Below are 18,801 nucleotides of genomic sequence, written 5' to 3' on the forward strand. Positions count from 1 at the left end.
TCTGCGTGTATTAATCAACTCTGTAACAGAGATTAAGAACCTATGTTTATTGTTGAAGGTTTTATATGAACTCCATTTTGTAACCGCTTCACTTTTTCATCCTCTATTTAAGATGGTTCTCAACCTGCAGGGGGGTCAAGTGATGTATATAGCGTTTAAAAATATAAAATGCATTTTATAAATATTATGTTTGAAATTTGTGCCTTTGTCGATGTTCATGTTTTTATTATGTCCCATGAGTAAACACACACAAATTCCTAGATACAGCAGAATATTGTTTTACTGCACGACACCTGCCCCTGGGAATTCGGCGTATGGCGGGAGACCCGGAGAATCTGATCAGAGTTCCACGGCCACTGTTATTGGACTTTAATTCTAAAAGCTAAATACTTCAGTTATTCAGACGCAGTGAGCAATGGTCACTCAATCAGCAAAACGACTGTACCGTGCAGTGTCCGCCAGCAGGTGGCGATGCTTATTCCATCAGTATGACCACTGCAATGGCAAGTATCCACCAGCAGAGGGCGAACATTATTATAAATAAAAACAGAAAATGCTGGAACCACTCAGCAGGTCAGGCAGCATCTGTGGAAAGAGAAACAGTTAACGTTTCACGTCAGTGATATCTTCAGAAATCTAAAATGTTAGAGATTAACCGCTTTTAGTAAATAAAGAGCCAGGGAAAAGGGGGCATGAAAAGATCAAAAGGCTGAATGTCTGTGATTGGATGGAGGGCAGGAGTGATTCAGTGAATCCTCGCTTCCCTCACTCTGATCCATGCCCCTGTGAACTTGCAGCATTCCATTCTCTCAGGTACAAACCTGACATTATCATTAAATCTGCTGATAAGGGAGTCGCTGTTGTTGTGTGTTGAAAATAGCGCCACCTTGTGGAGTCTAAACACAAGGCCCACAATTTGCGATCGGAGGCTTCCCGCGGGTGGATGCCTCCGACCTGTGAAAAATCTCCGCATTTCCCTGGTGGCCCGGGAGGTTTGGAGGCTCGCGATCCTGGGCTTCTCCGGGTCCGCGCGGGCAGAGGCCCAGGGATCTCAGGTGCGCATGCGGGTCACAAGCACCCCTGGGGTCACATGGGCCAGCTCAACCAATAAAAGAAGGGAATCGCCATTCATACTTCTGGGAGTTTCGTGCGGACGGAGCGCCCATAAATATGAATGGGGATCACTTTAAAAATACACGAACTCATAAAATAAATAAATAAATTACATAGTTAATATTAATTAAAATGCCTTTTAATGCTATTGTAATCGAAAAATTAATGTTTTGAACAAATATGTATTAACGGGACTAAAAATAATCTTAACTTATTGGACAGGGTTGTTAATGTATAAATGTGTGATAACATTTTATTTAGCTTTTTTAAAACTCTTATTCTGGTAACAGCAGGCCTTACACCTGCATTTATCAGGCATAAGAATTTCACAGGCATTCAGCGGGCGTAAGTTGGGCAAATAGCGGAAATCTCCACCGGCAGAGGCCCATCTCCCTGGGATACGGAGGATCTGTCAAGATTCTGATGCCTAAATCTGGAACCAGCGCGGCCCCTATGGTCACGTACACATCTCGTACACACCCGTAGGTGTCGCAAAATACAGCCCAAACTCTGACATCTCCTCGTCCCTCCCCCGCACCGTGACCCCAACACCGAACATCAAGCAATCCTTTCCCAGACTGGCACTGACCTCATCTCCTCTGGAGATCTTCACCGCACGGCCTCCAAACTCATAGTCCACTAACCTGGCACAGCCCCTGCTGCCTCCTTTCAAACATCCACAGACAGGACCCCGCCGGTAGAACAATCATATCAACCTATTAATGCCCCCGGAACTGATTTCTTCCTATCACAACTGTAAATGTTCTCCCCTTGTCTAATCTCTTCCGACGCCATTCACCTTTTTCACCATTCCAGTTTCTTGGTCATAGCCGTCTCCTTTTCACCATAGATGTCCAGTCCTTCTACAACCTCACTCCCACCAGGACGCCCAGTCGCTCTACACCTCCACATCACCAGGATGGGCTGCGGTCCCTGCGCTTCTTCCATACATGGCGGTTAAACCAATCCTGATCCACAACCATCCTCCTCCACCTGGCCACACTCGGTCTCACATTAAACAGCTTTTCCTTTGACGCTGCTCACTTCCTCCAAATAAATTTGTCACTGGTGAACCTATATGGGTCCAAGCTATGCCGGTCTTTTAACGTTATATATGGAATATTCCTTGCTTCAGACCAAGTCAGGTCACATCCTTGACATCTTTTATCTGGTGCGTTGATGTCTGTGCGGCTTCCTGCTCAAGCCGTGAACTGAAAAATTTCATCAATTTTGCTTTAAATTCCACCGTTTCACATGGCCAACTCGAACTCTTCCCTTCCGTTCTTGACTTCCTGTCTACATGTCTTGGGTTAGGTTGTTTAAAGTGAATCCCACAGCTACCTTGATCATACTTCCTCCAAACCTGCTTCGAGTAAGGTCTCTATTCCATTCTCCCAGTTTCTCTGTCTGCATCACATGATGATGCCACCTTCAATACTGGTGCCTCAACAATGCCCTCCTTTTTGCTTTCCAAGGATTCCCCTCCACAGAGGTTGACAGGACCCTCGACTGTGGATGGGGAGAAAACACAGCGAACTACAAGCCAGTTAGCCTGATATCAGTCATCGGGAAAATGCTGGAATCCATTGTTAAGGAAGTGGTATCAGGGCACTTAGAAAATCATAACATGATTAGGTAGAGTCAACATGGTTTTATGAAAGGGAAATCATGTTTGACAAATTCATTAGTGTTTTTTAAGCATGTACCTAGCAGGGTAAATAAAGGGGAACCAGTGGCTGTAGTATACTTGGAATTCCAAAAGGCAATTGACAAGGTGCCACGTAAAAGGTTATTACATATGATTAGGGCTCATGGGATTGGAGGTAATATAGTAGTATGGATTGAGGATTGGTTAACATACAGAAAACAGAGTAGGAATAAAAAAATCTTTTTCATGTTGGCTGGCTGTATCTAATGTGGTGGCGCAAGGATCAGTATTGGGGCCTCAGCTATTTACAATCTATATTACTGACCTAGGTGAAGGGACCGTGTGTAATGTATCCAAGTTTGCTGCAGATGCAAAGCTAGGTGGAACAGTAAGCTGTGAGGAGAAACAGTCTGCACTGGGATATAGATAAACTAAGTGAGTGGGTAGTAAGGTGGCACATGGAGTATAATGTAGGGAAATGTGAGGTTATTCACATTGATTCAGCCAGGTGTGTGCACATAGCGACCTTGCATTAACCTCTTCAGCAATCTCCAGCCAGGCAGCCTTTGTCTGTGAGGAGGCTTCCTCCGGTCTTCAGGAGTCATAGATTCATCGAGTCAGAACGGCACAGAAGGAGACCGGCTTTCTGCAGAGCAATCCAGTCAGCCCCATTCCCCTGCTCTAACCCGTAGCCCTGCAAGTTTATTTCCCTCAAGTGCCTATCCAGTCCCCCCTTGAAAACATTGAGTGTCTCCGCTTTCACCACATCCGTCAGCAGCGAATTCCAGGTCCTCACCACTCGCTGCGTAAAAAGGTTTTTCCTCACAGCACCCCCGTATCTCTTGTCCAAAATCATAAATCTGTGTCCCCGTGTCATTGTACCATCAACTAGTGGGAACAGCCTTTCCTCGTTAGCCTATCCAAACCTGTCATAATCTGTACACCTCCATCAGATCACCCCTCAACCACCTTTGCTATAATGAAAACAAATCCAGCTTCTCCAACCTGTTCTTGTAGCTAAGATCCCCCATCCCCAGAACCATTCTGGTAAATCTCCTCTGCACCCTCTCAAGGGTCTTCACATCCTTCCTAAAGTGTGTGGTCCAGAACTGGACGCAATACTCCAGTTGTGGCCTAACCAGCACTTTATAAAGATTCAGCATCGCGTCATTACATTTGTACTCAATATCTCTATTTATGAAACACAAGATCTCATATGCTTTGCTAACCACACTCTTAATATGTCCCGCCACCTTCAGGGACCTAAGCTCATTAACTCCCAGGTCCCTCTGACCCTGCACACTCTTTAAAACTGTGCCATTAAGTGTATATTGCCTCTCCCGGTTCCTTCTGCCAAATTGCATCACCTCACACTTCTCTGTATTAAATTCCATCTGCCAATTGTCTGCCCATTCTGCTCGCTTTCTTATGTCCTGTTCCAGTTGATTGGTATCATTCTCACTGTTTGCTACACCCCAAGTCTGGTGTCATCGGCAAATATAGAATTTCCAGGTCATTTATATATATCAAAAAAATCAATGGGCCCAGCACTGACCCTAGGGGAACACCACTGTCTACCATCCTCCAGTCTGAAAAACAGCCATTATCCACAATTCGCTGTTTTCTGTCCTTAAGCCAAGTCCATTTCCAAGCTGCCACTGACCCACCTATTCCATGAGCCTCAATTTTGTTAACAACCTTCTATGTGATACTTTTTCAAACACCTTCCTAAAATCTATGTAGACAACATCCATTGCATTCCCTTCATCGATCCTCCCCGTTACTTCATCAACAATTTCAATTCGATTAGTCAAACATGATCTGCCTTTTACAAGTCCGTGTTGGCTCTCCGTAATTAGCTTAAACGTCTCCAATTTTAGGCTTGATTATTGTTTCTAAACTTTACCCACCAGTGATGTTAAACTGACCGGCCTGTAGTAACTAGGATTGTCCTTACACCCTTAGGGAACAGAATCTCCCTGCGTCCTCTTACTCCCTGCACAAGAGCTTGCAGCGAGTCCTCAGTGAATCGGGGAGCAGCCTTGGATTTTGAGCACTCAGGGTCACCTTGGCCCATTCAAGCTGCAGCAGTAACGAGAAATGAGAGGCTGAGGCTACATGGAGCCCTTAAAAACAAGTGTAGCTGTGACCTCATCAGTGCAGACCAACAGACCCGCTCCCAGTCATTGCAGCAGGCAGCGCGCACCACGGGACTAATTGGTCCAATTAAATCAAAATGGGACATCGGGAGCGGCTGAAACCGGCAGCGGGTCCGAAACCTGCCCACCAGGCAACCCAGCTCCATCCCGCCTCCTCCACTAAAATCAAGGCCGGCTGCAAATTTGTCCCGAACTCCATCAAAGTTCTGTTTTTGCTCCCAGCCTGATGTATAATTACCCTGATAACTTTAAGGAAGATAAATTATCTTAACGACAATGTGATTCTGTCTCAGGGAAAGTGCGGGCTCTCCAAATGTGTCACTCGCTAACTTGTGGCCATGGCAACGATGCATCTACTGGTCCTTATCGTCAGTCTGATATTGAGGCAGATTCCTATTGCTTTTTGGGAACAGATTCGTTTTGTGGAGTCCATTACACTGTGTAATATCCACACGGTCCTGCTTTATGCAGCCACGCGCTGTTCTGTCTGGTTCACAGTCACTTTCACCTTTGATCAATTTGTGGTCATTTGTTGCCAAAAGCTCGAAACTAATTATTGCTCCGAGATAATGGCGGCTGTGGTTCTCGGAACAGTGACTATGCTGAATTGTTTAAAGAACATTTTCCAGTTCTTTATGTTAACAGATTGGAATATGCTTGGGAACTCGCCCTGGTTTTGTTTTGTCACAAGCTGGGTTCGCATTTCACGGGTGTGGGGAGCTATCGAATTCCTTCATTATATTCTAACCCCGTGTGTCCCATTTATTCTGATTTTGCTGCTCAATGCTAAAACTGTCAGATACATTTTCGTTCCCAACAGGACCCGTGCCTGCTTCCGAATTTTAGTACCTGCATTTTGCACTGACATTATTTTAAAGGCAAGGCTATACCTAAATCTAAATTAGATGAATGTTTGGAGAAGTATATCCATCAACATAAGTGTATGGACTTGACCCTTGACACTGTCCTGCAAGCTGATCGATCAGATTGGGTCAGAATTTGATTTGAGGAAGATTTAGATATAAAACAAAATTATAAAGATAAAATGCCTGATGGTCCAAAGCTTATTTATGGCCTGTTACGCTCTCTCTAAACAGATAGAGGAGTGTGAAATCCAGTGTGATGAGCTGGAATCTGCTAACTTAGCAGAGAAACAAAGCTTGCAGAGTGAGAAGCAGTCGGTTAAACAGACTCACTGGCTCCCCAGGTTAATATGAAACAATAGGTTTGGAGGAGGTGAATGCATGAGTCCAGCGTGAGAATTCATTGCTGAGCGATGATGTGTCAGAGCTAGATCGAGCATTCAGAATGGTGCTTCAGGACAGAAGTGATGGCACCCCAGCCCGGCATGAGGTTGAAAAGGCCATCCGACAACTGAAGGACAACAAGGCCTCAGCAGCAGATGGAATCCCCGCTGAGAAATTAAAGTATGGCAGACAAGCACTACTGGCGTGAATTCATGAACTCATTTCTCTTATCTCAGAGACGCCATAATTGTGACCATCTTCAAGAAAGGTGACAAGTCTGATTGCCGTAATTACAGAGCAGTTTCCCTGTTGTCTGACACAGGGAAAGACATCGCAAGAATCCTCCTCAATCGCCTTTTCCCAGTGGCCGATGAGCTCCTCCCAGAGTTGCAATGCGGATTGCGCCCAATAAGGAGCACAATGGACATGATCTTCACCGCACTTCAATTACAAGAGAAAAGCGGGGAACAGGGGTACATGGCCTTCTTTGATCTCACAAAGGCCTTCAACACTGTCAACCATGAGGGATTCTGGAGTGACCTCATCAAATTCGGCTGCCCTCAAAAGTTTGTCAGCATCCTCCGCCTGCTTCACGACGACATGCAAGCCGTGATCCTGACCAACGGTTCCACAACAGACCCAATTCACATATGAACCGGGGTCAAACCAGGCTGTGTCATCGCACCAACGCTCTTCTCCATCTTCCTTGCTGCAATGCTCCATCTCACCCTCAGTAAGCTCCCACTGGAGTGGAGCTAATTTACAGAACAAACTGGAAACTGTTCAACCTCCGTCACCTCCAGTCCAGATCCAAGGTCGTCCCATTCCCTGTCATCGAATTACAGTATGCAGACGACGCTTGCATTTGCGTTCACTCGGAGATCGAACTCCAAACCATCGTCAACACCTTCATCAAAGCATACGAGTGCATGGGCATTATACTAAACATCCGTAAGACAAATGTCCTCTACCAACCTGCCCCCGCCACACGGTACTGCCCCCCAATTATCAAAATCCATGACAAGGACTTGGACAACGTGGACCACATTCCATACCTGGGGAGCCTACCGTCAACAAGGGCAGACGTCAATGACGATGTCCAACACCACCTTCAGTGTGCCAGTGCAGCCTTCGGTCGCCTGAGGAAGGGAGTGTTGAAGACCAGTACCTCAAACCCAGCAGCAAGCTCATGGTCTACAGAGCAGCAGTGATAGCTGCCCTGCTGTATGCCTCAGGGACATGGACCATGTACAGCGGGCACCACAAAGCACTGGAGCGGTACCACCAATGCTGCCTCTGCAAGATCCTGCAAATCCATTGGCAGGATAGGCGCACCAAGGTCAGTGTTATCGCTCAGGCCAACATCCCCAGCATCGAAACTTTAACCACGCTCGATCAGCTCCGATGGACTGCTCACATTGTCCACATGCCCAATACGAGACTCCCAAAGCAAGCACTCTACTAGGAGCTCCGGCATGGAAAGAGAGCCCCAGGTGGGCAGAGGAAACGCTTCAAGGACACCCTCAAAGCCTCCTTGAAAAAGTGTAACATCCCCATTCACACCTGGGAATCCCTGGCCCAAGGCCGCTCAAAGTGGAGGAGAGGCATCAGGGAAGGCGGCAAACACCTCGAGTCTGACAGTTTAAGCATTGCGCAGGCAGCGCAAGGAGTGCACTTTAACCCAAGCACCCCACCCACCAGCCCCTTCAACCACCGTCTGTCCCATCTGTGACAGAGATTGTAGGTCCCGCATTGGACTCATCAGTCACCTGTGAACTCATTTTTAATGTGGAAGCAAGTCATCCTCGGTTCCGAGGGACTGCCTAAGGGTAGTGTGGCGAGCTGTAACATGGAGACAACATACGCTGCCTCTGTGTCCGAGGGCCGATCAGCGGTGGCTGCCCTGTATCCCCCAGTAGCTGCCCCCAGAGCTAGTAAAAGAGGGTAATCAGTTGGGACAGGGCTTGAGATCTGAATCTGACAGTGAGGGTGATGTGCTTCTGATAGAGGCAGTGCAGAGATCAGGACAGGGGCCGGTGCCTCCGGTATCGGGGTTGTTGCGGTCAGTCCTGCAATACCCAGATGCAGATGCAGATAATGTGGAGCCATCAGCAGCTGCAGCAGATGCTGCTCCGACCTCAGGGAAAATTTTAAAAGAATTAGCAAAGGATGGAGGGATGTTCGACCCTGACAAGTGATCGATCTTTGAGCATGTTAGGCAGGTGGAAGATGTGAGGATCAGGCTGCAAATACAGCCGGAGGACCTGATACGGCTTCTTCCTCTCAGCCGCCCTGTGGACAATGGCGCTCGATTCCCGCTCATGGTCAAGAGGGCAGGAAAACTCCCCAGCAGTTGTTGGGAAGTTACAGCAGTCTCTACAGCCGGAGGAATCAGGGTGGCCTTGGTTCCTGGGACTAGGCAGAGTCCCAGTGAAGTCCCGGTTGAGTATTGTGATGGGTTATGGTGCTGATGGACGCGTGTCCCTGAACTGCCCCAGGCTGCCGGTAACTTGTCTCACAGAGAGTCGCTAGTTCGAGGTCTTCAGCCTGCCCTGCAGCCGCGCCTGGAGGAATCATGTCACTGGCAAACGCTCTGCTTTTCCCATTTACAAGCGGCTCTGATTCGCCTGTGGAGCAGCCGGAGATAGGCACCGGGATGCAACAAGCCTAAACTAGCCGGGTTTGAGGAGCCCAACCAGCAACAGCAGGTGGAGCCACTGATAGCAGAGGGGCTGATCAGAGCGATAATTGGGGGCCGGATCTGGAATCCACCGCCTCACAGCCCCGGGTGGAATCAGGATCGCGGGAGCGGACCCGGCCCGGGAAGGTGGAGCACAAAAACCTGATGCCGGGGAAACCCGGGCAATGGACCCCGCCCACAAATACTGTCTGACCAATTAGATCACAGCAACACTCCTGTCGCTCACTGGCGTTTGAGAGTCCCGCCCACATTGTGACATAGGGGTCTGAGAGCCCCGCCCACATTGTGATGGATGAGGGGTCTGGGAGCCCCGCCCACATTGTGACGGATGGGGTGTCTGGGAGCCCCGCCCACATTGTGACTGATGGGGTGCCTGGGAGCCCCGCCCACATTGTGATGGATGGGGGGTCTGAGAGCCCCGCCCACATTGTGAGAGATGGGGGTCTGGGATTGACGGTTTCGGGCCTCGCGGGTGGTCCTGGCACCGCTCCAATTTGACGACGAATGATTGCTTGTTTAATCTCACCAACCGACTGCTGATGTTCCCAGGAAAGGTGACAGAGGAGGTTATATGAGAACATAAGAAATACGAGCAGGACTAGGCCATACCGCTCTCGAGCCTGCTACACCTTTCAATAAGTTCATGGCTGATCATCAACACCAACTCCACTTTCCCACCCGATCCCCATATCCCTCGATTTCCCAGAGTGCAAAAATCTATCATTCTCTGTCTTGAATATACTCAACGACTGAGGATCCACAGCCCTCTGGGGCAGAGAATTCAGAAGATTCATAGCCCTCTGAGTGAAGAAATTCTTCCTCATCTCTGTCCTAAATGGCTGACCCGTTATCCTGAGACTATGACCCCTAGTTCTAGACTCTGCAGCCATTGGAAACAATCTCTCCGCATCTACCTTGTCAAGCCCTCGAAGAATTTGATTCGTTTCAATTAGAACACCTCTCATTCTTCTAAACTCCAGAGAATATAGACCATTCTACTCAATCTCTCCTCATAGGAAAGCCCATTCATCCCAGGAGTCAATCTAGTGAACCTTCATTGCACCCACTCTGAGGCAAGTATATCCTTCCTTAGGTAAGGAGACCAAAACTGTGCACAGTACACCAGGTAAAGCCTCACCAAATCCCATATAATTGCAGCAAGACTTCCTTATTCTTATATTGCAACCTGCTTGCAAAAAAGACTAACATACCATTTGCCTTCCTAATTGCTTGTGGTACCTGCATGTTAACTTCCTCTGATTTGTGTACAAGGGCTCCCAAATCACTCTCAAGATCACCATGTACTCATCTCTGACATTTTACGAAATATTCTCCTTTCCCATCTTTCCTGCCGAAGTGGATAATTTTACACTTCCACACATTATACTCCATCTGCCAGCTTCTTGCCTAATCACTTAACTCGTCTATATCCCTTTGCAGCCACTTTACATCCTCCTCACAGCTTACTTTCCCACCGGTTATATGCAATCACAACACGGTTGCAGTGGCTATAAAAGATGGAGACCTGGGTCTGGATGTTCTGCTCATGTGTCTCCCAGAACTGAAACAATTAGAACCCACGGCGGAGTTTCATACTGACTTCATCACTCATAAACCTGACTGTGGCAGGGCCAGTACAGAAGGTAAGTCTCTCATCCTGACCCACTTCACCAGAGACAGCAACCCTCTCTGAGAAAGACAGTACCCTCACCCCATAGATTGGCCGTACCCCTACCCTAGAAAGACAGTACCCTCACCCCATAGCCTGACAGTACCCCTACCCTAGAGAGACAGTACCCCTACCCCAAAGACTGGCAGTAGCCCTACCCTAGAGAGGCAGTCCCTCTACCCCATAGATTGGCAATACCCCTACTTTAGAGAGAGAGAGTACCCCTACCCCATTGATTGGCAATATACCTATACTAGAGAGACAGTAACCCCGCTCAAAAATTGGCAATAAGCCTATACTAGAGAGACAGTACACCTATACTGGAGAGAAATTTCCCCTACCCAAGAGAGAGAGACTATCCTCCCGAGAGAGACCGCAACACTACACGAGCGAGGGAGTAACCTAGTTTCGAAAAACTGTACCCCAGACAAGAGAGCCAGTAACCCTACCAGAGAGGAGAGTGAGAGGCAACATTGCTAAGTTAGAGAGAGAGCACCCCTGACTGACAGAAGCAGTTTGGCTTCCCGAGAGAGAAAGTACCACTACCGTGAGAGATATTATGCCTTCTGCAGAGAGACAGAACCTCAGCCGAGAGAGAAAATGCCCGAATGAGACAGTGCCCGAGGGAGACAGTGCCACTACCCGAGAGAGACGGTGCCCATACAGGAGAGAGACAGTGCCCCAACCTGAGAGAGACATTACCCCTACCCGAGAGAGAAAGTACCCCGACATGAGAGAGACAGTACCCCTATATGAGCGAGACAGTACACCTAGCTGAGAGCGACATTGCCCCTACCCGACAGAGACAGTACACCTACATGAGCGAGACAGTAAACCTACAGGAGAGTGGAAGTGCCCCTACCCGAGAGGCATTACCCCTACCCGAGAGAGACAGTGCCCCTTCCCGAGAGGCAATACCCATACTCGAGAGAGACAGTACCCCTACCCAAGAGAGACAGTGCACATACCCAAGAGGGACAGCGCCCCTACCCGAGAGACACTGTACCCCTACCATAGATTGAACACCTCCCTGATAGAGACAGTTCCCTTAACCGGGAGAGAGAGTACATCTACCCGAGAGAGACTGTACCTCTACCTGAGACAGAATTTGCAAAATGGGACAAACATCCAATTGAGATCCTACATGCAGAATTCTGTAAAAGTATCCTCCGGACTCAAAGGAAAACCGTAAACAATGCATGCAGGGCAGAACTATGCCAATATCCATTAATAATCACTATCCAAAAAAGCGCCACCACATTTTGGAAACACCTAGAAATGAGCAACCCCCAATGCTATCATTACGAAGCCCTGAAATTCCAAGAGAGGACCATAAAGAAGAATACCCTCAGTCAACTAGTCCTGGGACTCAGTGAAGTAACTACCAACACTACTAACAATAACCAACCCAAAGACAGTGACAGTGTAACACAAAGAATTCGACCCAACATAATCGTCGCTAAGCAAAAGGAAAAATAAGAATATAAGAACATAAGAACATAAGAAATAGGAGCAGGAGTAGGCCAATCGGCCCCTCGAGCCTGCTCCACCATTCAATAAGATCATGGCTGATCTGATCCTAACCTCAAATCTTCTATCACTCTGCATCCACCCGAACCCATGTGATCTCCCGGGAGAGGCGAAAAACCAGATAAAGACCCAATGGCCAATTTGGGAGAAAAAAATCTGGGAAATTCCTCTCCGACCCATCTAGGCGATCGAAATTCTTCCAGGAGATCACTCTGTCCCTATATTTTCTACAGTACTTACCTTCTGTAAAGGCGATCTCCACCCCAGCCAGGAACAGGAATAAAACCATCTCCTGAAATCTAACAGAATTAGAACACAGTAGGAGCAGAACAAGGCTACACGGCCCCTGGGCCCGCTCCACTACCCACAGGGCCATGACCATTCCGAACCCAGACTCATGTCCAATTTCCTGCCCGCTCCCCGTAACCCTTTATTCCCTTTACTTCTAGGAAACTATCTATTTCTGTTTTAAATTTATTTAATGATGTAGCTTCCACAGCTTTCTGGGGCAGCAAATTCCACAAACCTACCACCCTCTGAGTGAAGAAGTTTCTCCTCATCTCAGTTTTGAATGAGCAGCCCCTTATTTTAAGATTATGCCCCCTAGTTCTAGTTTCACCCATCATTGGGAACATCCTCACCGCATCCACCCGATCAAGCCCCTTCACAATCTTATATGTTTCAATAAGATCGCCTCTCATTCTTCTGAACTCCAATGAGTAGAGTCCCAATCTACTCAACCTCTCCTCATATGACCACCCCCTCATCCCCGGGATTAACCGAGTGAACCTTCTTTGTACTGACTCGAGAGCAAGTATGTCTTTTCTTAAGTATGGACACCAAAACTGTATGCAGTATTCCAGGTGCGGCCTCACCAATACCTTGTACAACTGCAGCAATACCTCCCTGTTTTTATATTCCAACCCCCTAGCAATATGTCATATTGGGCAGAAACAACAAAAACCCAAAGCAAACTCAATTGCTACTTGGCCCTAAACAGACAATACAACTTGGCTGATTACCTGACCAGGGTAAAGCATAGCAAAATGAGAAAAACCTTGACAATGTACAGACTTAGTGAACATAGCCTGGCGATCGAAAAAGGTAGACACAGGCAGACCCAGCTACCAAGAGAGGATAGCATATTCTCTCACTGCAGTCAGGGAGTGGTGGAGACAGAGATGCACTTCCTCACAGCGTGTAGAAAATATCAGGGCATAAGGGAGAATTTCTACCCAAAATTCACAAAAATATGCCCGGAATTCAGGAATTTGAATGACGACCCAAAATTCCCATACCTACTAGGTGAAGAGAGAAATTGTGTAACCTTAGCGGCACACTATGTTACAGCTTGCCATAAACAGAGGGACAACCACTAAATATAAGAAAAGAGTATATAAAAATTATATGAATGTATACTTATACACTCAGGGATACATCTGTTTGTACACTGTATGGATAGATCTGTATTTTTGTGTACAACCGTGAATGTTATTCGATGCTTTGGCAACATAAGATGTACCTTGTCATGCCAATAAAGCGATTTGAATTGAATTGAATTGAATTGACAGAGAGTACCCCTACCCGAGAGAGACAGTACCCCTACCCAAGAGAGAATGTACCCCTACCCGAGAGTGACAGTACCCTTACTCGAGAGAGACACGACGTCTACTTGAGAGAGACACTACATCTACTTGAGAGAGACACTATCTCTACTTGAGAGAGACACTACCTCTACCTGAGAGAGACTGTGCCCCTACCCGAGAGAGACAGTATACCCTTCCCGAGAGAGACAGTGTCCCTACCCGAGAGAGACAGTACCCCTTCCCGAGAGAGACAGTACCTCTACCCAAGAGAGACAATACCCCTTCCCGAGAGAGACAGTGTCCCTACCCGAGAGAGATAGTACCCCTAACCGAGAGAGACAGTATCCCTACCCGAGAGAAACAGTACACCTACCAGAGAGTGACAGTGCCCCTACCCGAGAGTGACAGTACCCCGACCCGAGAAAGACGGTACACCTACCCATGAGATATAGGTACATATTCCTGTAAGAATTAATGTGTCAGCATGGAACATTGAAACCTATGAATATTTTGAGATCACTACTGGAGTTAGTAATTTAGTGTATGAATTATATCTGATACTCGAATAATATCACTCACATGCCCAATATCACTTACATGGTTGTCAGGCTAGTTCACCATAGAGATCGCAGCGACACGTCAGGAGTGGTATGAAGTGTCCTTGGAGGAAGTTGGAACTGGAACTGCCTGTTGGAACAGATAATGGAGAATTTTAGCACTATTAAATAGAGAGAAGGCAGTTGGGATCGATATACCCATGATTGATGGGATTAGAGAACAGGCAATACAAGGGTCATTGACGGTGGAAAACATGCACAACTTTGCAGAAAATTTGAGGGAAGTACAAAGTGCTTTCAATAAGTTGAGCAGTAATATCAATGCAATGATGACTAAAAGATAAAGGGAAACGGCCTGTGGATTGACAGGACCGTATTTTCCGTTCGGAGGTTTCCTGCGTGCGGTTCTGGAATAAATCCACGGTCTTACCCGAGGGTTCTCAAGGTCCGGACACTTCCGCTCCTGGGCCTCTCCAACTGGAAATGTGCAGGGCCCACGTATCCCAGAGGCACATGCGGTTCGCAAGCGTCCCTGGGATCATGTGGGCCATGGGGAGCCAATCAAAGAAGGGAACCTCCCTTCATACACTTGACAGATAGACCTGTCCAATATATGAATCGAGATCACCCCAAAAACAATCAAACATTCAATATATATTGTTTTTAAATCACGTTATTAAAATTAGTTGAAAGTACATTAAAATTAAATATTTTAAACAAAAATTTAACTTTTTTACAAAAATAACTAACCTAACTAAACTGGGTTAAAATAAACTTACCTGTTTTTAAAGCATTTTTAAATGATAAATGAGCGATTTTTTTCTTTTTTCAAATCTTATGCTGTTACAAACAGGCCTTACACCTGCTTACTCCCGACCTCTCTCCTCTTGGAAAGTGCGCTTGTGTGTGAACAGTGAGTGAAAGCAACGATGGGTATGGATGTGAAGCCCTCCTCAGTGGAATATCCCGCCGGCACAGGAATATTGTGCTTTCTTACCGGCCCTGGTGAGTGACCAGAAGTTCCCTGGCAAGTGAAGATCTGAACTTCGAGAAGGGAGTTGGTGTCCTCAGAGGACAGTGGGCATATTCGGGTGAAGTTCTGTGGATTGGGGTGGATGTATCGGGGATTCTGTTACATTTCAATTCCCAGCTCCTCCAGCTCGAGGGTTTGGCAACCCTCCAGGATTGCTTGGGATTCTCCAGTAAGGAAAGGATAATCTCCAGGACACGGCTGCAAGCAGAACTCTGGGAAAATATCATCGGGGGCATTAAAAAGTATCTATTTTTTCAATTTCGTTGAACAATGCCCTGAAATCTGGAGACGGACTGGTCAATGCAATAAGACTATTGAGCCGGCAGTTTCCTTCTGCAAATGACCATTTCATTGCCAGTGTTTAATTGAGGTCATATATTCCGCAACCGAGCCGCTGCCCGTAATATCGGAACCACAACAACAGCAACTTGCATTTATATAGCGCTTTCAATTGAGTCAGACAACCCAAGATGTTGCACAGGAGCTTAAACATTGACACGGAGCCACAGAAGGAGATTTTAGCCCAGGTGACCAAACACTTGGTCAAACAGATCGGGGGAAACTGGGCCACGCCCTCGTTCATTCAGTAGTAGCTTCCCAAGAAGTTGGTCGAAGTGCTCCCCCTCCTTCTTGGGGCGCAACTACTCAATGTCGCGGCGCTACATGCAGCAGCGTCACGCACGGGGGAACGGAGCACCGCGTCATTGCAGGTCTCCGCCCCTGATTAAAGGGAAGGGGCCTAGCGCTGCATGCACCAGGGCCCTGCCGGACCACCAGGGAGTGGTGTGCCGCGGAAACAGCCCGGCTATCAAGAGGAATGGTGGGCTGAGCGATTGTGGCCGGCACCCCAGATACAAAATGTTAAAGGTGGGAAGATGCTGGCAGTCAGCCAAAATATAAATGACCGCCCGACACCTGCCCTTTAAGTAGTGCCTCCGCCCACTACTGCCGCTGCAAAACCGCTGACTGATCCTGTTGGTCCCATCGCCCGGCGATAATTCAGGGGGCGGGCGCAACGGAAGTCTGCGGCCAGAGCGCTGTGCATGATGATGATATCAGCCCAGATATTGCGATCCCTACGGGTGGGCACGCGCTGTGTACTCACCCGTAGTGACATGGGAAATGCCGGTTTCAGGCATGCACAGCACACGCGCTGAAAACCGGCATTTCCGGTCCATCAAGAATTGTCTAGACAGATCCTCCGGCCGCCCTGGAGAAGGGCCTCTGTGGGCGGATCATTCCGCTTTCTGGAGACCCTCCTCCCGCAGATAACACTTAAGGCCTGCTTTTACCCGGAAAAGAGTTGAAAATAAAGTTTAAAAAATATATCATTCACTGATTTATCATTTAAAAATACTTAAAAAAATTATAAGTTTATTTTTACCCCTGTAAAAAACGTTAATTATTATTTTCAACAAATTAATTTTTTGTTCAAAATACTTAATGCTTAATGTATTGTAATTTCAGGTCATTTTGAAAATGTGATGTTTCTTAAAATGTATTTAAAGTTTGACTATCTTTTTAGGGTGATCTACATTCATATATTCTGTCAAGTGTATAAAGTGAGATTCCCTTCTTTGATTGGCTCCCCATGGCCCACGTGATCCCAGGGACGCTGCGAACTACCTGTGCCTCTGGGTTACGTGGGCCCTGCGCACTGGGAATTTGGAGAGGACCAGGATCGGAAGCGTGTGGGTCCCGGGAACCCTCGGGTAAGGGCGTAGATTTTTCCAGATCGCAGGCCTACGCCTGCAGGAGACCTGCAATTGGAAAATACGGGCCATTATCATTGTACTGGCCACGCTAGAGGTGCTCCTATCTAGCTATCCAGCAAGTTAAACACTCATTCAAAATAATTCTTCCCTGAAGCCGTTTGCTGTTTTGAAGCTTTTACTTGAACAAATTTGTGAAACTGTAAACAAAGAGAAAGTATGTTTTGTACATAAACTGAGTACTACACATTCGATATTACACAAGATATAAGCATATTTATAACAGTAGAATAGACTAATTGTATAACTAACTAACATTTGAACTAACTTCTGTAACTATTAAATATTAATCTTTTATAAACATAGTATTATCAAAATATTACTCTGACAACATTGCTATTATGCTAAGAACTAAAGATACTCACAGATATTGCGTTTGGCCTAACATATGAAGCCAGATTACATTAGATTGTAAGTGGAACTTCTCATAGCAAATTCTCCATTACTCAAGTCAGGTTCTTCCTGGCAAAACTGCTTCCTGGGGTCAACAGGAAGAAAGGTAAGAAGGTCAAATGACCTCACACAGGAAGAAAGGTCAGATGACCTTTCCAGCATACAAACTGTTAACACAATAACCGCCACCAGAGGGTGCTATCTGCACACATTAAATGTTCAGAATGTCCATCGGTCCAGAACACTCCCCGTCTGGGGTCATTAACGACTCCACATAGTCCGAACTCTACCTGTCACTGGAGTTCTCAGGCGACAAAAGAAGAACCACCTCAGAGGCGGGCCGAGAGAAGACCTTCGCTGTTCCTTCTTTGATGACTCTCAAGTCCACGTTTCTCACTCTCCCGTCCTGGCTGGGATGGGAGTTCACGATGATAGCCATAGGCCACTCATTCCTTTTTACCTGATTGTCCCTCATCAAGACAACATCTCCTTCTTTGAGATCCGGCCTCTTGTCCTGCCACTTGCGTTGTCTCTGTAGTGTGGTGAGGTACTCCCTTCGCCACCTGTTCCAAAACGTGTCTGCCAGACTCTGGACTCGTTTCCATTCTTCCTTGAAGAGTTCTCCTTCCCCAAACTCTCCTGGAGGACAAGGGGGAACACCTGTCTTCTGGGTCAAAAGCATGGCCGGAGTGAGGATGAGAGGCGATTCTGGGTCTGAAGATACAGGAATGAGGGGCCTTGCATTCATCACAGCGGTGACCTCAGCCATCAGTGTGGTCAAGACCTCATGTGTGAGGCACGATGATCTACATTGGAGAAACATGCAGTCGAGGATACGGCGGGCAATGCCGATCATACGCTCCCATGCGCCGCCCATGTGGGTTGAGTGAGGTGGGTTGAATACCCAGGTGCATTTCTGCTCTTGGAGATACTTCTCCACCCTCTGAGAGCTGGAACTAGATCCATCAATCTTCAGCTCTCTGCAGGCGCCAACAAAGTTTGTGCCGCAATCTGAGCGTATTTGCTTTGCCGGGCCTCTAATTGAGAAAAACCTTCTCAGAGTGTTTATGAAGCTGGAGGCGCCCATTGTTTCTATGACTTCGATGTGTACAGCTCTTGTGGACATACATGAGAACATCACCGCCCACCTCTTGCTGTTGGCGTGCCCTCCTCTAGTGCGGCATGAGACCACATCCCATGGTCCGAAAACATCGACGCCTACATAGGTGAAAGGTGGTGCTACTTGTAGCCGCTCGGCTGGCAGTTCTGCCATCTGTTGGTGCTCCGTCTTCCCACGGAGTTTCTTGCAGGTGACACATTTGAAAAGCGTGCCGCTGATACATCTCTTAGCTCCAACCAACCAGAGGCCGTCTGCTCTGATGGCACCTTCGGT

The 18,801-nt window shown here is 47.3% G+C and overlaps 1 long non-coding RNA gene across 2 annotated transcripts; it reads right to left on the bottom strand.

Annotated features, from left to right (window-relative positions):
* Positions 1-213: 213 nt before the first annotated feature.
* On the bottom strand, positions 214-15,442 carry LOC147098144 (uncharacterized). 2 transcript variants are annotated; one of them, XR_015074279.1, is made up of 3 exons: positions 14,990-15,442; positions 14,251-14,340; positions 214-585 (listed from the first exon to the last, which is right to left on the bottom strand). It is a non-coding gene; the product is annotated as an uncharacterized LOC147098144 (long non-coding RNA). The 2 variants fall into 2 exon arrangements; XR_015074280.1 differs by lacking the exon at positions 14,990-15,442 and adding an exon at positions 14,641-14,706.
* Positions 15,443-18,801: the final 3,359 nt, after the last annotated feature.

Source organism: Somniosus microcephalus, chromosome 30, assembly GCF_052327205.1.
Source record: "Somniosus microcephalus isolate GS21.2 chromosome 30, FLI_Smic_1.0, whole genome shotgun sequence".
NCBI classification, from domain to species: Eukaryota; Metazoa; Chordata; class Chondrichthyes; order Squaliformes; family Somniosidae; genus Somniosus; species Somniosus microcephalus.